Genomic DNA, 21,606 nt, shown 5'->3' on the forward strand with positions numbered 1-21,606 from the left:
TAACCTCAGTAGAATAAAGCTTCCTTCACCTTCTCTGCCTCTTGCACTGTGATGTAAGCTGTGTTTTAAAATGAGCTGAGAGGGAATATTTCGCATAATTTTCATTGAACTTTTCGTCGACCTTCTCAGGTTCTCCCTCATTTTTTTTTTTTACATTTTTTCTCTGTCCTCCCTGATCCTCTATTTCTCTTTGGACTATCTTACTTCCAGCATTCTCCAAACCCTTCTTTTGAGATTCCTTTATCAAGCGTATTTTCCAAACCCCTGATTACCATCAATTTTCTCCACGTGCATGATTACTCCCCATGCCTCACCATCATATCTCACCCTCTATTTTCCCATCTCCTTCCTATTCTGCTTCCCACATCCTCCGTTTTATACATCCTCATATTCCTGACTGTTACCCTATCTGTCAGTCAGTACTGCTGCCTTTCACACCCACCACATGTTGATATTCTCACTGTCCATACGAGTCTTCACTATATCACCATATCAAATGGTACAGAAGTAAACTGTTGATAGTAGCATCCTAGTTTGCTCCACGATTGAGACAGGGAACAGTCTGAGGATCTGATATACATTCAAAGAACACACAGCTAACCTTCCGTGATGCTCACTGATGTCACAAAAACACCTCTGTCATAGCACTAGTTCAAGCTGAGACAGGCCAAGTACATATCATTACAGACAGTGCGGTATTGGCGCCTAAGTGGAAACATGTAAAGGCGTGCAATGCTGTCTGTTGTGTGTGTGTAGAACTAGTAGTCCCGGGGCACCAACTATTTCGTTTATGTTCTGAGTTCATTGCCGTACATTGAAGATATTAAGACACCGATCCCCTTCCGCCACATACATACCCACCCTCCCCCGCCACCACATAACTGCTCACCCTTTCACCACCACAACACCACTCATTCCCGAAATCATGATACCACCACTCATCTTCCCTCACAACCATACTACCACTCATTGCAACACCACAACCACTCACCCCACCAAAACACTCACCAGCACACCATCACTCACCCCTGAAACCTCCTCATTGCTCAGATCCCTACAACACCATTTCAGCTTTCCGCACCCGCCCACCAGGCTAAGGTACTGTACGTACTGTTGCCTGACTCAGGACCTTTACGCGAGTCACATCAGTTGGTAAGGACGTCATTCATCAAACGATCAGTACATGTTAATCCCTTTAGTATGGTGACGTATTGTTAATTATATTTTTGCTTCTGTGCGACCATTATATTCAGCGTTAGGAAGATTTCGTATTAATAGTAAAAGCATGAGGTACAGGAGATCGTGTTGGTCAGAGCTACTGACGCCATGTTGTAACCCAGCATCACCCACCGCCACCCACGTCAGCATCACCCACCGCCACCCTTCCCAGGATCACCCACTGCCACCCACGTCAGCATCACCCACAGCCACCCACGCCAGCATCACCCACTGCCACCCACGCCATCATCACGGGAGTAGACTGTAGTACCAGTCCAGCAGGCCGGTACTCGCACGGAAAAAGCTGATGACAGGGAGAGCTAGAACTCCCGTTTCTTCAGCCCTCGGGACTAATTCCTCACCATCTCCATTTGCTGAACTTTTTCAGTGTTTCAGTAACACAGAGAGAAGGCCAGCATGCTCTCCGATACGGGATTCTCTGTCAACACGAAACTACATGCACATTACACAGTACATCTCCTTAAAAAAAAAAAAAATGGCGTCTAATAACCAAGCCTCGGAGTCCCTGGGGGGGGGGACCATAAATGCCCCCACCATTCCCCCTCTCCTGGTGACAACTCAGTGAGTTCCCTGGAACCACTGTCTGACTCACTTCTTCATTTCTGCAACATTCGCGGCCTTTCCACAAATTAACACTCTGTTGAGCACCACCTCTCCTCCTCTAAACCTCACCTTCTCCTCTTAACTGAGACTCAGTTGTCTTAGGCAATTGATAGCAAACACTTTTCTGTATCCTCCAACTTTCCCTATACTCATTTCAAAGCCAAAGATTTCTGTTGTGCGTATGTACTCAACGACTTGTCTTGTTCTCGTGCTCCTGAACTTGATTCTTCTGTATTCTCTACTCTCTGGCTTCAGCTTTCCTGTCATTCTCTGACTAAGCCTATATCTGTGCTGTTTACTTATCCCATAATTCTACTATGAAAAATTATTCGACTATCTTACTTATACAATGGAACACATCCTCTCCATTTCTCCTTTCTCTGAAAAATCCATTCTAGGAGATTTCAGTGTTCACCACCACCTTTGGCTCTCCTCTCCTTTCACTGATCCATCTTGTGAGGAAGCCTACATCATTTCTATCCTTATTGACCTAGTGCAGCTTGTACACACCGTACCCGTAGCTTTGGCTGCCTTGGAGAGAGCTCCAACATACTTGACCTCTTCCTTACAACTAATCAGTTAGCTTACGATGTTAGTCTTCCCTCTCCCTTGGGCTCCTCCGATCACAACCTTATTACCTTAATCTGTCCTATCGCTCTGGTACAGCCTGTGGACCCGCCAAAGAAACGTCGATTGTGGCACTTTCGAGTTGCGGATTGGGAGGCCATCTGGCAGCACTCCTTTGATTTTCCATGGAATGATTATTGCTTCCATACCGGGAACCATCTGAGTGTGCTTTGCACATTATGGAGGTTATTCTCTCAGGCATGGAAGCATACATTCCTTTCTCGTATCCTTTGACTAATGCAAGAAAGCCTTGGTATAATCACGCTTGTTGTAATGCTGTCCACAACCTTGAGAGAGCCTATAAAAGGTACAGGAGACAACTCTTCCCTGAATCACATCGTTTTTATGTTTCTGCCCGGAATCGTGCTAAGTCTGTTCTTCGCTCTGCTAAAAATAATTTCATCTGTATTAAATCCTCTCAACTCTCCAACTCGAATTCTTCCTGCTCCTTCTGGCACCTTACCACAACCTTTGTAACAACTTTGCCTCATCATCCTTCCCTCGTCTTTTCTACTCTGATGGCTCTGTAGCTATTTCTTCTACTGATAAATCAAATCTCTTCACTTGGACTTTCTCCTCCAGTTCCACCTAAGATGATTCCGATGCTGTTCCTCCATCACTTCCCCCTCTCTGAGTTCCTCATGGCTGTCATTAAAATTTCTTCAGCTGATGTATTTTCTGCCATCACTGACCTCAATACTAACAAGGCATATGGGCCTGATGGAGTCCCTCCTGTTGTCCTGAAGAACTGTGCTTCTGTGCTTACACCCTGCCTAGTTAAACTCTTTCGCCTTTGTCTATCAACTTGTACCTTTCCTTCTTGCTGGAAGTTTGCTCTCATTCAGCCAGTCCCAAAGAAGGGTGACCATTCCCAACCCTCTATCTATCGTCCAATTGCTTTAACATCCTTTTTCTCAAAAGTTTTCGAGTCTATTCTTAACAGAAAAATTTAAAAGCATCTTTCCTATCATAACCTTCTTTCTGATCGTCAGTATGGGTTCCGTCAGGGACGCTCCGTTGGCGATCTTCTCACCTACAGCTACCGCAAATTGACTTTTAACCTATCCCTACAAAATATTAAAAAACACAGAAATCATAGTATATCACAATGTTCATGAAATGCCATTCATTAATATGAAATCATGTTTCCCTTGTTTTTCAGGACCTGTTGGTTGCATATGGATATGGAATCACCGAGATCTCTAACGTAATCTAAGAACATTTCTTTGGAATCATCAAGATCTCAAACGTAATCTAAGGACATTTCTTTGCACCAAACATTTGTCAGTTCAGTTTTGAGGTTGTCCAGCTTGGGTGTCTTCTTCTCTGCCATGATTTTCTTGATCTTTGCCCAGCAGTTTTCTGTCGGATTTAGATCCGGACTGTTACCAGGCCAGTCGAGGACCTCAGTCGAATTATCCTGAAGTCATTTTATCACTTTTCTTGACTTGTGACATGGAGCTGAATTGTGCATGAAAGAGTTACAACACCTATGAATACCAAAAAGTTTAAGAAATGATCTTTCAGAACTTAAATGTACCGGCCACCATTCATCATCAAGTTCTTAGGAAGAAAGTAGATGCCTCCCCTTCCCATTTCATATGAGAAACACCCCTATACCATTACTGAATGTGGGTGCCTAACAGTTGGAACCGTGTAAGCAGGGTCATATCGACTACGGGAGGCAGGGCGACGAACCTTGGCAGAACGCACTTGGACCACTTGAAATGTGCTCTCATCGGAAAACAACATTTCTCCACTCATTCGATGTCCAGTGTGCATACTTCTTGGCAAACTGAATGCGCTGCTTCTTCATGCGGTCAGTGAGAATCAGCTTCTTGGTTGCGGTGTGACTTGGCAAACCCAGCTCTTTCTGCAAGTGGTGTTGGATAGTTCGAACTGAGACGTCTTGTAACAGCTGGGAATGCATTCTCTTCAATTCTGCTGCTGTCAGTCGAGGATTCTTGATTGCTTCCTTCTTCAGAAGCGTGTCTGTATTTCTGGAAGTCGTCCTCTTCTTTCCACTGCCATGCTTGTGCTCTGGTATGACATTAGGTGGCAGGCCGCGCTGCAGCAAGAATCTTCATGATGGTCGAATTGCGCGTCCAGTACTTTCACAAATCGTATTGACAGGGACATTACCCTGCCTCCCTGCAACGATACGGACCCTCTCATCCCTTGAACAGTACTTTCCAGGCATGACAAGTCGACTTTAGGAAATTAACAGGGCAAACAGTAATGCATACGAAAAAACAGGGAGGTGCAAGCTCGGAATGACGGGAACATATACTCCCACTCTCGCTTCTGGGCAAGCAGTGACGTGCTGAGTGTTTCACCACCTCCCACCAACACCAGAGAAGTTGCCAGTTACTTCTTGCTTAAAAAATTATCTTGGTAGAGGTGAAAACACAAAGCAGACAACTCTCCCATAGCAATTTTGTGTGTAGGTTCCTAAGTCAATTTGTGGTGGGTGTACTTTCAGACTCCTGGTCATACTCCTATCGGGACTTTGGCAAAAGCTTTGCCATTCCACTTGACGTCTCAAAGGCTTTTGATCAAGTCTGGCACAAATCTTTAATTTTCAAACTGCCCTCTTATGGTTTCTATCCTTCTATACTGTGCCTTCATCTGTAGCTTCCTTTCTAGTCGTTGTATAGCTTCTGTAGTAGATGGCCATTATTTTTCCCCTAGATCTATCAATAGTGGTGTTCCTCAGGGCTCTGTCCTATCACCAACTCTCTTCCTTTTATTCATCAGTGACTTTCGACGCTGTACATCTAACCCTACCCTCTCATACGCTGATGATTCCACCCTTCATCTTTCCATTCGGTACTCTCAATGTCCATCTCAGCAGTTACTTCAGCAAACAAGGGATGAGGCTAGGGCACACCTAATGTCTGACTTGGCTCGTATCTCTGACTGGGTTAGAAATACATTTGTTGTATTTAATGCATCAAAAAGTTAGTTCTTACACTTGTCAACCCATCAAAATCTTCCACAGGAGTACCCACTACGATTTAATATTATCCAGCTTAATCCTGCATTATCCTTAAACAGACTTGGGGTTTCATTCTCTCGGGACTTAAATTGGATAGATCATATTACCTCTCTTGCAAAATCTGTTTCTGAGAGATTTTGTGCTAAGCTGACTCTGTGCCTTCTTTACCTCTGCACAGTTGTTGACTTTATAAACGGGTTTTATTTGCCCCCATGTAGAGTACAACACTTATGTGTGGGGAGGCTCCCCACATACAGCTCTTCTCAATAGGGTGGTGTCAAAGGCTTTTCATCTCATTAACTCTCCTCTTACTGGCTCCCTTCAACATCTGTCTCTTCGCCGCACTGTTGCATCTTTATCTCTTTTCTATCGCTGCTTCAGTGGTTACTTCTCCTCTGAACTGTTTGCTTGCATCCTTCCACCTCTACGACGGGCGCGTAGCACCCGTCTAGCAACAAACTCTCATCCCTTTTCTGTCCATGTCTCTAATGCAAGAGTTAACCGTTACTCCCAGTCCTTCATTTATGGAACAGATCAGCTCTGGAATTGTCTCCCTCTGTCTGTTTTCCTACTTCCTGTGATCTCCAGTCTTTCAAACACAGTGTGTCCCCTCATCTTGAAATGATTGGATCTTGATTTGGCTTTCTTTCGTATTGTTTTTGTTTTTTTCTTGGATGGAACAGTTTGCGGGCTTCTGGCTTTTGGTTCCTTCTTCTTTGCATAAAAAAAAAAGCCACCCTTCTCAGCATTACCCATCGCCTCCCACCCCATTGTCACCCACCGCTCTCAGTCACCTCACTAACTACACTGGTCAAGCCACCAACGCCATGTTGTACCCCAGCATCACTCACCGCCCTCAGTCACCTCACTAACTACACTGGTCAAGCCACCCACGCCATATTGTACCCCAGCATCACCCACCGCCCTCAATCACCTCACTAACTACACTGGTCAAGCCACCCACGCCATGTTGTACCCCAGCATCACCCACCGCCCTCAGTCACCTCACTAACTACACTGGTCAAGCCACCCACGCCATGTTGTACCCCAGTATCACCCACCGCCCTCAGTCACCTCACTAACTACACTGGTCAAGCCACCCACGCCATGTTGTACCCCAGCATCACCCACCGCCCTCAGTCACCTCACTAACTACACTGGTCAAGCCACCCACGCCATGTTGTACCCCAGCATCACCCACCGCCCTCAGTCACCTCACTAACTACACTGGTCAAGCCACCCACGCCATGTTGTACCCCAACATTATCCACCGCCCTCAGTCACCTCACTGACTACACTGGTTAAGCAATATGATCTTTTAACAAAACGTTGATAATGTCTCGTGAGATAACCTGTAATCAGTGTTTATTGTATAATACTTCAGAGCAATCCCCTCCTATTCACACAGCTGTGTAGTGTAACGTTATTGAACGACGTCTGTGTGTCTTTTGGAGGGCTTTAGTAAATTTGAGCCTTTGTCTTTGAATTAGGAAGAATTGAAACACACACACACACACACACACACACACACACACACACACTGCCTTCACGTGTCTTTTACCATCCGGATATATCTGTAATGTATCCTGATATTGGTGGATTTATCGCAAGCATTGTTGTTATTGTAAATTTTGGATAAACACGTTTCCACCGAGTCGAGTTAACAAAACCCAAAACTTATCACACCTTGCATATGCATTATTGGTGTTGGTTGTGATCGCTATTAAATTTAAAATAATAGCTTTTAAATAGCCTTATTATTCCCCGTTTTGTAAAATACGTGACAGACATTCCATTCTTAAGTAATCTGCGTCGACTGATGGAACTGTTTGATGTACCGGTATCCATCCTGCTCGGGAGAGAGAGAGAGAGAGAGAGAGAGAGAGAGAGAGAGAGAGTTTATATTAAACTTGTAAGCAATTACTGTACCTTGGTGCTTTCCTATCCTTCCTCTCATTTTCATGTCCGTATCACAACCCCCCCCCCCTGCCACCTTTCCTGCCTCACCTCCCCTGCCACCCATCTTGCCTCCCCTCCCCTGCCACCCATCTTGCCTCACCTCCCCAGCTACCCATCTTGCCTCACCTCCCCTGCTACCCATCTTGCCTCACCTCCCCTGCCACCCTGCCTGTTTCAGCCAGGGTGGGGTGGCCAGGTGTCTGAAACATTAACAGGATTATTTGCCAGTGACGCTGGACATCCTTTGATGTTCTGGTTCAGGATGAGTCACAAAAAGTCGTGGCAGAGTGACGGTGGGCTGGTTGCATTGTGATGGCCGGTTGGCGGCAGTGTGATGGCCGGCTGGCGGCAGTGTGATGGCAGGCTGGTGGCAGAGTGATGGTGGGCTGGTTGCATGTGATGACAGGCTGGTGGCAGTGTGATGGCAGGCTGGTTGCATGTGATGACAGGCTGGTGGCAGTGTGATGACAGGCTGGTGGCAGAGTGATGACAGGCTGGTTGCATGTGATGACAGGCTGGTGGCAGAGTGACGGTGGGCTGGTTGCCTTGTGATGGCCAGCTGGCGGCATTGTGATCGCAGGCTGGTGGCAGAGTGACGGTGGGCTGGTTGCAGTGTGATGGCCGGCTGGCGGCAGTGTGATGGCAGGCTGGTGGCAGAGTGATGGTGGACTGGTTGCATTGTGATGGCGGGCTGGTGGCAATGTGATGGCAGGCTGGTGGCAGTTTGATAGTGGACTGGTTGCAGTGTGATGGCGGGCTGGGTGCAATAGGATGGCGGGCTGGTTGCAGTGTGATGGCAGGCTGGTTGTAGAGTGATGGCAGGTTGGTGGCAGTGTGATAGTGGACTGGTTACAGTGTGATAGCGGGCTGGTTGTAGAGTGATGGCAGGTTGGTGGCAATGTGATGGCGGGTTGGTTGCAGTGTGATGGCAGAATGGTGGCAGTGTGATAGCTGAGTGGTGGTAGAGTTTTTTTTTTTTTTTTTTTTTTTATGCGAGGAAGAAGGAACCAAAGGCCATGAGCCCGCAGTAACAGTTCCCTCCAAGAGAAAAACAAAATACAATAGAGAGCCAAATTCAAGATCCGATCATTTTGAGATGCCTGGACACACTGCGTTTGAAAGACTGGAGATCATAGGCAGGAGGAAATACAGACAGAGGGAGACAGTTCCAGAGCTGACCTGTTGCATGAATGAAAGACTGGGAGTAACGGTTAACTCTTGCATTAGAGAGTTGGACAGAAAAGGGATGAGAGTTTGCTGCCAGACGGGTGCTACGCGCCCGTCGTAGAGGTGGAGGAATGCAAGCAGACAGTTCAGAGGAGCAGTGACCATTAAAGTAGCGATAGAAAAGAGATAAAGATGCAACAGTGCGGCGAAGAGACAGAGGTTGAAGGGAGTCAGTAAGAGGAGGAGAGTTAATGAGACGAAAAGCCTTTGACTCCACCCTATTGAGAAGAGCTGTATGTGGGGAGCCTCCCCACACATGAGAGTTGTACTCCACACAGGGGCGGATAAAACCTCTGTATAGAGTCAACAATTGTGCAGGGGTAAAGAAAGAGCGGAGTCGGCTTAGCACACCCAATCTCTTGGAAGCAGATTTTACAAGAGATGTAATATGATCTTTCCAAGATAAGTCCCGAGTAAATGAAACCCCAAGCATGTTCAAGGATGATGCAGGATTAATCTGAATATTACTAAACATTAGTGGGTATACCTGTGGAAGATTTTGTCGGGTTGATAGGTGTAAGAACTGAGTCTTAGAAGCATTAAAGACAACCATATTATTTTTACCCCAGTCAGAGATATGAGCCAAGTCAGACATTAGGTGTGCCATAGCCTCATCCCTTGTTTCTTGAAGTAACTGTTGAGATGGGCGTTGCGGGAACCGAATGGAAAGGTGAAGGGTGGAGTCATCAGCGTATGAGTGGATAGGGTTAGATGTACAGCTTAGAAGATCATTGATGAATAAAAGGAAGAGAGTTGGTGATAGGACAGAGCCCTGAGGAACACCACTGTTGATAGATCTAGGAGAAGAACGATGGCCGTCTACGACAGCAGCTATAGAACGACCAGAAAGGAAGCTAGCGATGAAGGTACAGTTAGAAGGATAGAAACCGTAGGAGGGCAGTTTGGAAATTAAAGATTTGTGCCAGACTCGATCGAAAGCCTTTGAGATGTCAAGTGCAATGGCAAAGCTTTCGCCAAAGTCCCGAAAGGAGGATAACCAGGAGTCTGAAAGGTAGGTGAGAAGATCGCCAGTGGAGCGTCCCTGACGGAACCCATACTGACGATCGGAAAGAAGGTTGTGATAGGAAAGATGCCTTAAAATTTTTTTATTAAGAATTGACTCGAAAACTTTTGAAATACAGGACGTTAAAGCAATTGGACGATAGTTGGAGGGTTGGGAGTGGTCATCCTTCTTTGGGACTGGCTGAATGAGAGCAAACTTCCAGCAAGAAGGAAAGGTACAAGTTGACAGACAAAGGCGAAATAGTTTGCCTAGGCAGGGTGTAAGCACAGAAGCACAGTTTTTGAGAACAACAGGAGGGACCCCATCAGGCCCATATGCCTTGTTATTACTGAGGCCAGTAATGGCAGAAAATACATCAACTGAAGAAATTTTAATGTCAGCCATGAGGAAGTCAGAGGGGGGAAGTGATGGAGGAACAGCACCGGAATCGTCTAAGGTGGAATTGGAGGAGAAAGTCTGTGTGAAGAGATCTGCTTTATCAGTAGAAGAAATAGCTACAGAACCATCAGAGTAGAAAAGAGGAGGGAAGGATGATGAGGTAAAGTTGTTAGAAAGATTTTTGGCAAGGTGCCAGAAGGAGCGGGAAGAATTCGAGTTGGAGAGTTGAGAGCATTTAGTATGGATGAAATTATTTTTAGTAGAGCGAAGAACAGACTTAGCACGATTCCTGGCAGAAACGTAAAGATTATGTGATTCAGGGGTGGGTTGGCTCCGGTACCTTTTGTAGGCCTTCTCCTTGTTGCGGACAGCATTAGAACAAGCGTGATTAAACCAAGGCTTTCTTGCGTTAGTCAAAGGATATGAGAAAGGAATGTATGCTTCCATGCCCGAGAGAATAACCTCCGTAATGGGCAAGGCACACTCAGATGGCTCACGGCCATGGAAGCAATAATCATTCCAGGGAAAATGAAAGAAGTACTGCCTGAGGGCCTCCCAGTCGGCAGCTCCAAAATGCCAGAGACGACGTTTCCCTGGAGGGTCCGCAGGCCGTACTGGAGCGATAGGACAGGTTAAGGTAATAAGGTTGTGATCGGAGGAGCCCAACGGAGAGAAAAGATTAACAGAGTAAGCAGAAGGATTAGTTGTGAGGAAGAGGTCAAGTATGTTGGAGCTCTCTCCAAGGCGGTCAGGGATACGGGTAGGGTGCTGTACAAGCTGCTCTAGGTCATTAAGGATAGAAAAGATGTAGGCTTGTTCACCAGGTGGATCCGTGAAAGGAGAGGAGAGCCAAAGGTGGTGGTGAACATTGAAATCTCCAAGAATGGAGATTTCAGAGAAAGGAGAAATGGACAGAATGTGTTCCATCGTAGAAGTAAGATAGTCGAAGAATTTTTGATAGTCAGTAGAATTAGGGGATAAGTAAACAGCACAGATATATTTAGTCAGAGAATGACAGGAAAGCCGAAGCCAGAGAGTGGAGAATTCAGAAGAATCAAGTTCAGGAACACGAGAGCAAGATAAGTCGTTGCGTATGTATACACAACAGCCACCTTTGGCTTTGAAATGAGTATAGAGAAAGTAGGAGGATACAGAAAAGGGTTTGCTGTCAGTTGCCTCAGACAGCTGAGTCTTCGTTAGAAAAAGAAGGTGAGGTTTAGAGGAGGAGAGGTGGTGCTCAACAGAGCGAAAGTTAGATGAAAGGCCGCGAATGTTGCAGAAATGAAGAAGAAGAGAGTCAGACAGTGGTTCCAGGCACCTCGAGTCGTCACCGGGAGAGGGGCAGATGGCGGGGGCATTTATGGTCCCCCCCCATGGGGACTCCGAGGCTGGGTGAATTGACGCCATTTTGGTAAATTTTGAATAGGAAGTGTAGTGTGTACTGTGCATGTAGTTTGGTGAAGATAGATAGAGAAATTTGTACTGGAGAGCATGCTGGCCTACTCTCTGTGTAACTGAGACACTGAAAAAGTTCAGCAAAGGGGGATGGTCAGGAACTAGTCCTGAGGGCTGATGAAACGGGAGCTCCAGCACTCCCTGTCATCAGCTTTCCATCCACCTCGGGAGTACTGCCCTGCTCGACTGGTGCTACAGTCTACTCCACCAGGCGGGTGGTAGTGTCACGTCGGGCTGGTGGTAGTGTTGTGGTAGAGCTTGGCTGGTATTGGGATAGTGAAAGTGGATTTGTAGTGGTCCCTCAATCGTTCCACCCACTGATCTCATTGTATTTTCCCCTTTTCTCCTTCACACACAAAAGTGTCACCCACACCCTTGTCTTCATCCGCACCACTGTCACCCACACCCTCACCTTTGCCCACACCATTCAGCGACACCTTAACATTCACCACACCACTGTCGCCCACACCCTCACCTTCTCCCACACAAGTCACCTACGCCTTAACATTCATCCACACCACTGTCACCCACACTCTCACCTTTACGGACTCCAGTCACCCACATCGCCACCTTCACCCTCAACAATTTCACCTCCATCCACACTTTTACCTATACCACTGTCACCTGCACCATATTCCTTCCCACAACGAATTCTTATTCCCTTGTTAAGCTCCTCATTTGTCCGTTAATTTTTCCTTCCCATTTCCAGAGTAGCCTAATAGCCCCTCATCAGTTCCCAAGCGTCCTACATAACTCTCATCTCTCTTCTCAGATCTCATTTCACTCCCATTGCCATGGTCTGCTAGATCTCCCATCCTTTCAATGGTATTATTTTGTACATTACATATTATATACACATTTTCTCACAGAATTCTTTTCTTATGTGTTTCCTCCTCTCCCCAGTTTCTGAATTTCCTTTACTTCTCCTTTTCTCCTTCCCTCCCTCCTTGCTTCCTCTTCTAGTGGCCCTCTCCATTACCTCTATCACACCTCTTTCATTTTGCTTCACGTATTCTTCACTATTGCCTTTCAAATGCCTCAACTTCCCTCCATGCCCTTTTCTCCTCCCCAGCCAACTTGCATGCCCCCTCTCCTCCCTACCCTGCTTGTATGCCCCCTCTCGTTCCCAGCCTAAATGTACGCCCCATCTCCTCCCTGTCTTACCTGTACCTTACCACCTGACTTCACCTCTCTTTCTTAATGTCAAGAAAGCTGAAAATCGGAAAATTCTGTTCCAAAATCAAGAAACTGTTGAAAGTGACGTGGCATAATAAAACGATGAAGCTGTGAGTGCTGGACAAGTTAAAAGTGATGTCAACAAACACCATCCCACAGATCACAGGCAAAGAAGCAAATGAGTTTTAATGTGTGGTGGGGGGGGGGGAGGGGACTTAAGGTTAACAAGTCTTCTTGCATAATCAAGCAGTTTCTCTAGATTTCATGATTTATATTCTTGAACACAGAGTCTCACCTTTGCAGTGTACTATTTCAATATTTTAAAAGTAATATTTTGCGTAGTGTGGGTGGCTGAGTACCTGTATAGTTAGGTTACTTGGATCTGGGAATTTATGTTACCTATTGGGTCTTTTTAAATCTGGTGGCATTTTTACCCGTTAGGTCAATAACCTTGGCTGACAGCATATCTTCCTTTACTCCCTCTAGTCTTCTCTTTGGCCTCTGCATACTATGGTTTCTTGCCAGTGATGGGCCATTGAGCAGATACACTGGTGCGTCTAAGACTTTTTGTTGAGGTAGTATCTCGCAACATATAGGGTAGCGCCTGGCAGTAGATAAAATTACAAATCATTATAAGATTTTTTATTAATAGATTGATTGTATTTCATTTACTAGCTTCAGTCAGCCTTCTCGTCTAACAAGCTGTTATTAGATTCTGTTGTTCTGTTCTAAGACTTAATATTTACAGTCCACTTATCTGCTAATTCTTTTCTTGCCCCTCGCCAGCGCTCTCATTTCTGTGTGTTTACTCATTCTTTGTTCCTGCAGTCTCCTTCCTCTTTTTCTGAAGTTTTTTTTTCCCTCCTACGTTTGTTTGTCGACTTTACCTGCATTTTTTTAATCACTTCGACTTCATCTGTGAGCACGGTTCTTAATCTTGCATAAATTACATCGTCATCATAGTAACCAGTTTCCCATATGTAAATGGAATGGACAAGACCAGAAATAGGAAAGGAAAAGCACAAAAACATTAGGTACATTGGCACATCGGCCAGCAAAATGGGTCATCCATCCATCAGAAACAATTTCAACATCCCCTTCAGTCTAGGAACGTCTTTATCTATTGTTATGGCTGACGAAAGAAGGTTTTATTAGGCTTAAATAAGTGCTTTAAGAGTTAATGTATCATTCTAGCCTTAGAAATCTTCAAAGAAACCTAAGGAAGCAATATTATAATGTCTGCATCTCTTCCTATCCTCCTCCATGCTTGCAAGTGTAGTATTTTCTTATCAATAAACTTTTCTCGTCCTGTTGGCCACACACTATGGTCTGAGTCTATGTTATCCCTGTACTCCATCTCAAGTGTTATGTCTTCCCCTCAATCAGTTTCCTTGGCATTTACTATGGCACACACAACTGTACAGTCTCTGTGCATATTCTGCTACCGCTTTGGGTTAGTCAGTTTCCTTCATTTAATATTCTACAATGTAGATGATCCACTGTGTACAAGTGGAAGGGTTGGGTGGGAGAGAGAGACAGGTTACAGCTTGAATTGTTCACTTTCTCTAACGTTTCGAGCTGCACAGAACCCGTCTTCAGAGAGCTTGAACAAAAAGTGAGAGATGTGAGAAAATAAAGAATACAAGTTCTTATCTATGTCTCTTTCACACCAGACATTTCCAATATTCTTCTCGTTTAATATAAGTGACGTTGTTTCCGTCGTGCAGCCTTTCAAGTGCCTGGTGTTCTTCCTGTTCAAGTGTTCCGTCGCTCATCTCACTGAAATTGTTATGTATGTTATGTTCTCGGTCGTTGTGAACATTCCACACCTCATCAGATTGCTTTTTTCAATAATTTGTAGATTACTTGGGACAGCCAAGGAATGTTTTCCACGTTTTATTTGTTTTTCTTTTCATTTTTCTTGATAATTTTAACATCTTCTGTTATAATCATGTTTAAGCTAACCGATATGTTTTTCTTTGTTCCAGGTAAGAACTGAATTGATACCAGTGAAGGATTCACTCTTCAGTATATGTAAGTATGATTTGTATTACTCTCGTAATATTGTAGTGGAATCACTCGTATCCAGTAGCGAGCACAATGATACAACATGGCACAAGAGTGTGTGATTATTCCAACCTGGAAAATGTAGTACTTAGTGAGTAAGGATGAACAGGCAATTAGTGTAGATTTGGTCTTCGGTTGAATTTTAGTTGTGTGTTGTGCTGTTTGAGAGTCCTTAATAACACTGACTGACCAACACGCTGTCCCCAAATGCTTCTTGCTGGCCCCGCTTCTGCTCGTATTCCTTTCACCTGCCGCTCGACCGTGTTGCCATCCTCTTTACAAAAGCCCACTTCTCATCTGTTTTTTTTTTTCCTTTATTATAACTTTTCATTACTAACAGCACGCCTTCTCATAGTTTTCCCCAGTTTTATAACTCCTCCCATTACTCCCAGTCCGTCTCTCCTCCCCCTCACTTCCTGTTCTTCTCTCCTTCCCCTCACTCCCTGTGTCCCTCTCCTCCCCCTCACTCACCGTCCCTCTCTCTTTCCGATTACTTTCTGTCTCTCTCTCCTCCCCCTCAGTCCCTGTCCTCTATCTCCCCCTCACTTCCTGTCCCTCTCTCCTCCCCCTCACTCACTGTTCCACTCTCCTTTACCCTTCACTTCCTGTTCCTCTCTCCTTCCCCTCTGGCCGGTTTCACACTATCTGGTTTCCAGCCCTGGCCGTTCATGGCACGGCCCCGTTAACAGCAGCCAACTGAAGATTCATACAGGCATTCACTCGGCACGATCTAGGCGAATCTGCCGCCACGGCGCCGGATGTATGTATGGCGCCCATAGAGGTAGGATTATGATGGCGCCCCACTGGGTCTGTCCATGACACCTTCGGCGCCGTAGTTAGCCACGGTCACGGCGAGAAACCGGATAGTGTGAAAGAGCTCTCACTCTCTGTCCCTCTCTCCTCCCCATCACTCTGTGTCCCTCTCTGTAACGTTTGCCAGCTCCCTGTAAGACCCTTCATAATTCGTCATATTCAGTCACTGCTCCCTCCCGTTGATCCTCTTACCTTTCACCCACTCCTGCCTTTACCAATACGTATTATTAAGTCAAGGCTCTACTGCCAACCCTTTACTGATGCAAGGGCAAGGGAGGAAATGAGAAAGGGTTGAAGAAACTCGGTGTGGGAGGGAAGGAAAAAAAAAAGAGAGAGGGCGAGGGAGGAAGCGAGTTGGAAAGAGGAATGGAGAGAGGGTGGGGAAAGCAGGGTGTGGGAGGTAAGGAAGAAAAGAGTGAGGGGGAGGAAGTGTCTTGGAGGGAGGAAAGAAGAGAGGGTGGAGGCAGCAGGGTGTGGGAAGGATGAAAAGAAATCGCGTGAGGGAGGCAGGAGGAAGGAGAGAGGATAAGGGAGTAGGATGGAGAATGAGATGAAAGATGACAAGGGAGGGAAGAAAGGCGCGGAAATGGGAAAAAGTGGTAAGAAGTATCAAAGACAGCGAGAGAGAAGGCAGCACTAAAGCAAAGATCGCTACATTTTGTAATGCAAAGTGCCAGTACCGGTATCTATACAGTGAATGTCAACATTTATACGGATCTACTTGTAAAATAAAATTTTATTTGCAGATGTCGTAGAACGCTTTTCTGAGTGTCAATCCCAACAAATAAACAAATCACAAAGCTCTTGATCAAATAATTGGGGCCCATTGACTAAAATAATATGCAGATTCGCAGACCAAGTGAACGTTACACATTGCACTGCACTGACTTCACATACACATGCAGTAAAACGAATTAAATTACTAGTGTTATTTCCACCAGTAACAGGCTACTCATAGGAACCTTTTCCTGCCTGAACTTTCACATATTATTAATCTCACCTTTGCCTTACTGTACGGGACAACCTTCATCATGCAGCAAACATCAATAACAAATAATTCTAAAATGAAGGAAATTTTTAGCTCACAAAATTATGCTAAAAGCCAAGTGTACAGTGTCTTCCCAAAGTGTACAAAATTATAAAAAAAAAAAAAAAAAAGATAACCGGAAAAAAAACGAAATATAGTAGGAAAAAAAATTTACTGTAAAGGTATATCCAGTGTTGATCAGTTTTATTGGTGAAGGTTTAAGTGCAGGGATATCAGTTCATTTAGCCTGGACAAAAAGGAGAACAGTGTCCATACTCCTCTTATCTTAACTTGGCCCAGATTTTTGTCTTTTGCATTTTTTTCACGTAGTTCCGTGGCAGAAAAAGCCAACACTACGGCGTTACAAAAATATCTTCGTGACTCTCACCATATTGTAGTGTTGATTCATTATTATAACACGGCAGTCAAGTTGAAGAAATTGCAAGTATAGGCTAAATTAGAGTAAAAACAGTATAGTTAGTATGATCCCGTGAACTTTCGTTAAAGCTGGTGGTGTGGAGTCGTAGCGGCAGTTTTCATTACATACACTATATTATAGACAGAATAGAGTGACATGAATATGACTATTTGCGGCAAAATGAAATGTTACCATACTGATAAAAATATATTGTCATGGTGAAAATAATAGAGGTGTAAAACATTGTAGATGAAACACAGACCGTTAGACCACCGCCTACTCTCACCTCTTACCTCCCTCCTCTCCCCAGAGAGAGAGAGAGAGAGAGAGAGAGAGAGAGAGAGGGAGGGAGGGAGGGAGGGAGGGAGGGAGGGAGGGAGAGAGAATTGGTGGAAGTAATTTGAATCGTGTGGAAATAAATTGCCTCAGCTGCTCACACCAGCTCACACAGTCTTTGGACCCTTTCATAATTGGCTGATCTCAAAAAGCTGAATATTATCGTCTGAATCAAGAACGAAATAAAAAGACAACAGTGATCTGAAATTTAATGGGATTCGTTTACCTTCTTCAGTATGAGAGGCCTTTCCCAAACTGAGTACAATGGCCTTCAGGTAAAAAGAATATATATGAAAGTAATGGTTCTGGAGAGATCAAATAGCCTCACGAATTGCCACAGCCTTACCTTCATCTTCACCCACACCTTGCCTTTTATCCACACCAGTCACCCACACCTTCACCTTCACCCACACCTTCACCTTCACCCACTCCAGCCACCCACACCCTCACCTTCATCCACACCAGTCACCCACACCTTCACCTTCACCCACTCCAGTCACCCACACCCTCACCTTCACCCACACCAGTCACCTACACCCTCACCTTCACCCCCACCCCCACCCACACCCCCACCTCCACCCACACCCCCACCCACACCCCCACCCCCACCTCCACCCTCACCACTATCACTCACACCCTCACCTTCAATCACACCAGTCACCCACACTATCACCTTCACCCACACCACTGTCACCCACACCCACACCTTCACTTACACTAGTCACTCACATCCTCACATTCACCCACACCACTGTCACCCACAACCTCACCTTCACCCTTACTAGGCTACTGTAACCCATGTAACCCACACCCACACCTTCACCCACACCAGTCGCCCACACCCACACCTTCACCCACACCAGTCACCCACACCCACACCTTCACCCACACCAGTCACCCACACCCACACCTTCATCCAGATCTTCAACTACACCACTGTCACCCCACACCCTCACCTTCACCCACACCACTTTCATCCGCACCACTGTTACCCACACTCACGTTTTCCTTCCCACACTGACTTATTACTTCGCTGTTAATGGAGATCTCTATTTGTCTAAGTTTCCTCCTCGCTTTTCCAGAGTAGCCTAATTGCTCCTCACCAACTTTCTCCACTCCTACCTCACTCCCCTCTCTCTCCACTGACCTCATTTCACCTCCACTTCTATGTTTTTACCATCTCCACACCACCTGTTATCACGTACGTTTCCCCTTTATCTCACACAGTTCGACTTCTGTGTTTCCCCTTCTCCCCACTGTCTCTGCCTCCTTCACTTTTCCCTTCCTCCCACTCTTTCTCCTTACTTCCTCTCCTAAACGTCCTCTCTATTAATACCATGGCTCCAAGTTATAAATTATTCATTTTTTTTTTCCTCACAGTTATCGTTGAAATGTTTCCCCATCCCTCCCAGTTCGTTTACCCTCTCCCGCTTACTTACCTGACCCGTCTCCTCCTCCTCGTCGCACCCCTGCTTTCCCACATGGACTCTATCTCTCTTCGTAGTATCAAGAAGGCTGTATTGTTAGGTTGCTCTGAAATTTTCGTAATAGATTATTATTATTATTTTTTTTTTTTTGCTGCATGGTGTTCTTCCTCACTTTTTCTTGCAATCTTTTGCTGGAGGATAGGTTGGTCGGGGGGGGGGGATTGCTTTTCTATCCATATTATCACCTCTTACCGCAAATACCAAGTCTCGTCTGTAACGAACAGCCTTAAAAGGACCAATAGGCCTGTTGCTGTCTATTATCCTTTGTACTCCTTCGCCTTCCCTAGAACCTCCTCTCCCTTCAGTCTTATATTTCACCCTCCTATCCTACTTCCTCACCTAATGAACATTTCCACTACCGTTGCATCACATCCTTTTCTCCACCATTACTCCTGAGGTACTTCCTCGTCCTCTTTCACTTCCTTCACTATACTGTATGTCCCTCTCTCCTCCCCTGCCTAACCCTCACCTTTCCACCTCAGCCTCGCCTCTCGTCTTGGTGCACCACAACAGGAAAACAGACTGTTGTGTCTAGTAGGGGAAGACTTGTTCTGAAAGTAACGTGGTTTGATAGTGCTGTGAATATTGATAATGACACCAGTAAAGACAGCTTACTTTTATTATGCTAGTCCTTCCTTCTCTGTTACACGCTTTTCCCTCCTGATCCTTTCTGCTCAAGATCAGCCGTTGTCTGTTGCCCATTCCTTCCTTTTTTCTTTTCTTCTCTGTCTCGGTTCTCAATCCCCCCCCTCTCTCTCTCTCTCTCTCTCTCTCTCTCTCTCTCTCTCTCTTTCTTCATCTCATTATTTCCCTCCCTTTCTCCTCTGCCGCTGTTCCCTAATGGCTGTCTTCTCACTTTTCTGTGTTGTACTTTCTTCATTTCTTTTAGCCCCTCCACCTCCCTGCCACCCCCTCCCCCATCCTCATACAGTCCCTCTTTCTTCTTACCTTACGATTTTTTTTTTACAGCACTTATTCCTTAGATATATAATTTGCAAATACAGTAACACCTTAGATATTCTCTGGTTTATGATCAGTATATGGATGGGGTTATAGAAGAGGTACAAGACTGGGCGGTGGATGTTGGAGCAGCCCTAATGAGAGAGAGCAGCGTTTGGAAACTTCCTGTACTGTTGTTTGTAGATGATACTGTGTTGTTAAGCGAAGGCAAAGGGGAGCTGCAAGGCTTGGTGGATGAGTCTGGGAGAGTGTGTAAGAAACGGAATCTAAAGGAGAATGTAGGTAAGAGTAAAGTTGTAGTCTTCAAGAAAAATGAAGTCACTAAATGTACAGTGAGGTTGGATGATGAGGAAATGGAAAATGTGAGTACTTGGGTAGTGTGATGAGTAAGGATGGGAGTTTAGAAGATGAAGTGCTGGAAAGGGCACAACAAGGAAAAAAGTTGCCGTTTCTTTGAAAGCAGTGATACGAAATAAGGAAGTGAGCATGGAAGTTAAAATGTCGCTGCATGATGGTATCGTGATGCCAACTCTAAAATATGGAATGACGCTTGGACCTTGTCGGAAGGACATACGGCAAGAGTGAGAGCAATGGAAGTGAGTTATTTTAGAGGAGCATGTGGAGTTACAGTACATGGAGAGACAGACTGTCAAATAAGGAAGTGAAGGAGCATTGTGGTGTGGATATGGATGTGATAGAAAGAGTTAGAGGAAATACACTGATGTGTATTGACCATGTGGAGAGGATGGAGAGAGAAACTAACGAGGAGAGTGTATGTGAGTGAGGTGGAGGGGTGGAGAGGGAGGGGCTGGCCGAGGATGAGATGGAGGGTTGGAGTGAAGAAGTATGTGACAGGGGGGGATGAGCTTGAAGGCAGGGCAGTGAAATGGCTGGGGATAGGACGACATGGAGGCTGTTTGTTTGTGGCCACCCCTTATTGGATTGAGGCGTCTGGCAATAGATAGATAGTTAGACAGATAGATATCAAAGTAGTTTACATCAGTGACATAAAAGGTATAAAACTATTAGATATCAGATAGAATTGACTACTGAACCTTTTTTGATTGACCTGTGCATCTGTGATGTATGGGGCGAGTAGGGTGTGTTTGATTCGCGGCTGCTGATTGGACGCCGATGATGTAAATCAACAGCTCTTTATTTAACACACACACACACACACACACACACACACACACACACACACACACATATATATATATATATATATATATATATATATATATATATATATATATATATATATATATATATATATATATATATATATATATATATATATATATATATATATTTATTTATTTATATATATATATATTATATTTGTAAACTGCTTGCAATGTAAGCAGCCAATTTTAAATATGGAATATTTTCAGAAGCTAAAGAGGTTAAAATTAATTTTAAAAGTTTACGATCATCGAAGAAAATTAAAGTTGATTATTAAGTTGTATAAAACGATGAGTGACGTTTGCAGTAAACCATCCACCCACGGTGTACACCTACGTCAGCATGTTGCATAACATCCATCCGTGTTGTACACCTACGTCTGCACGTTGCATTATAATACATGCCTGCATTTACTTCAGTGACATCATCGTCGGCCGATCAGCAGCAGCGAATCAAACACTCCCTACTCGCCCCATACATCTCAGGTGAACAGATCAATCAAACAGGGTTTAGTGTTGTTCTGATTATGAGAGTTTTAATGTCTAACTCCTTTTAACAATTTTAGCGAATTAATTGTCTAGTGTGAGCTGGAATAGATTACTGAAGTTGGTCTGAAGTGCAAAAGTG

The sequence above is a fragment of the Coenobita brevimanus genome, chromosome 73 (assembly GCF_032717465.1).
Source record: "Coenobita brevimanus isolate Jiangsu-jjx chromosome 73, ASM3271746v2, whole genome shotgun sequence".
NCBI classification, from domain to species: Eukaryota; Metazoa; Arthropoda; class Malacostraca; order Decapoda; family Coenobitidae; genus Coenobita; species Coenobita brevimanus.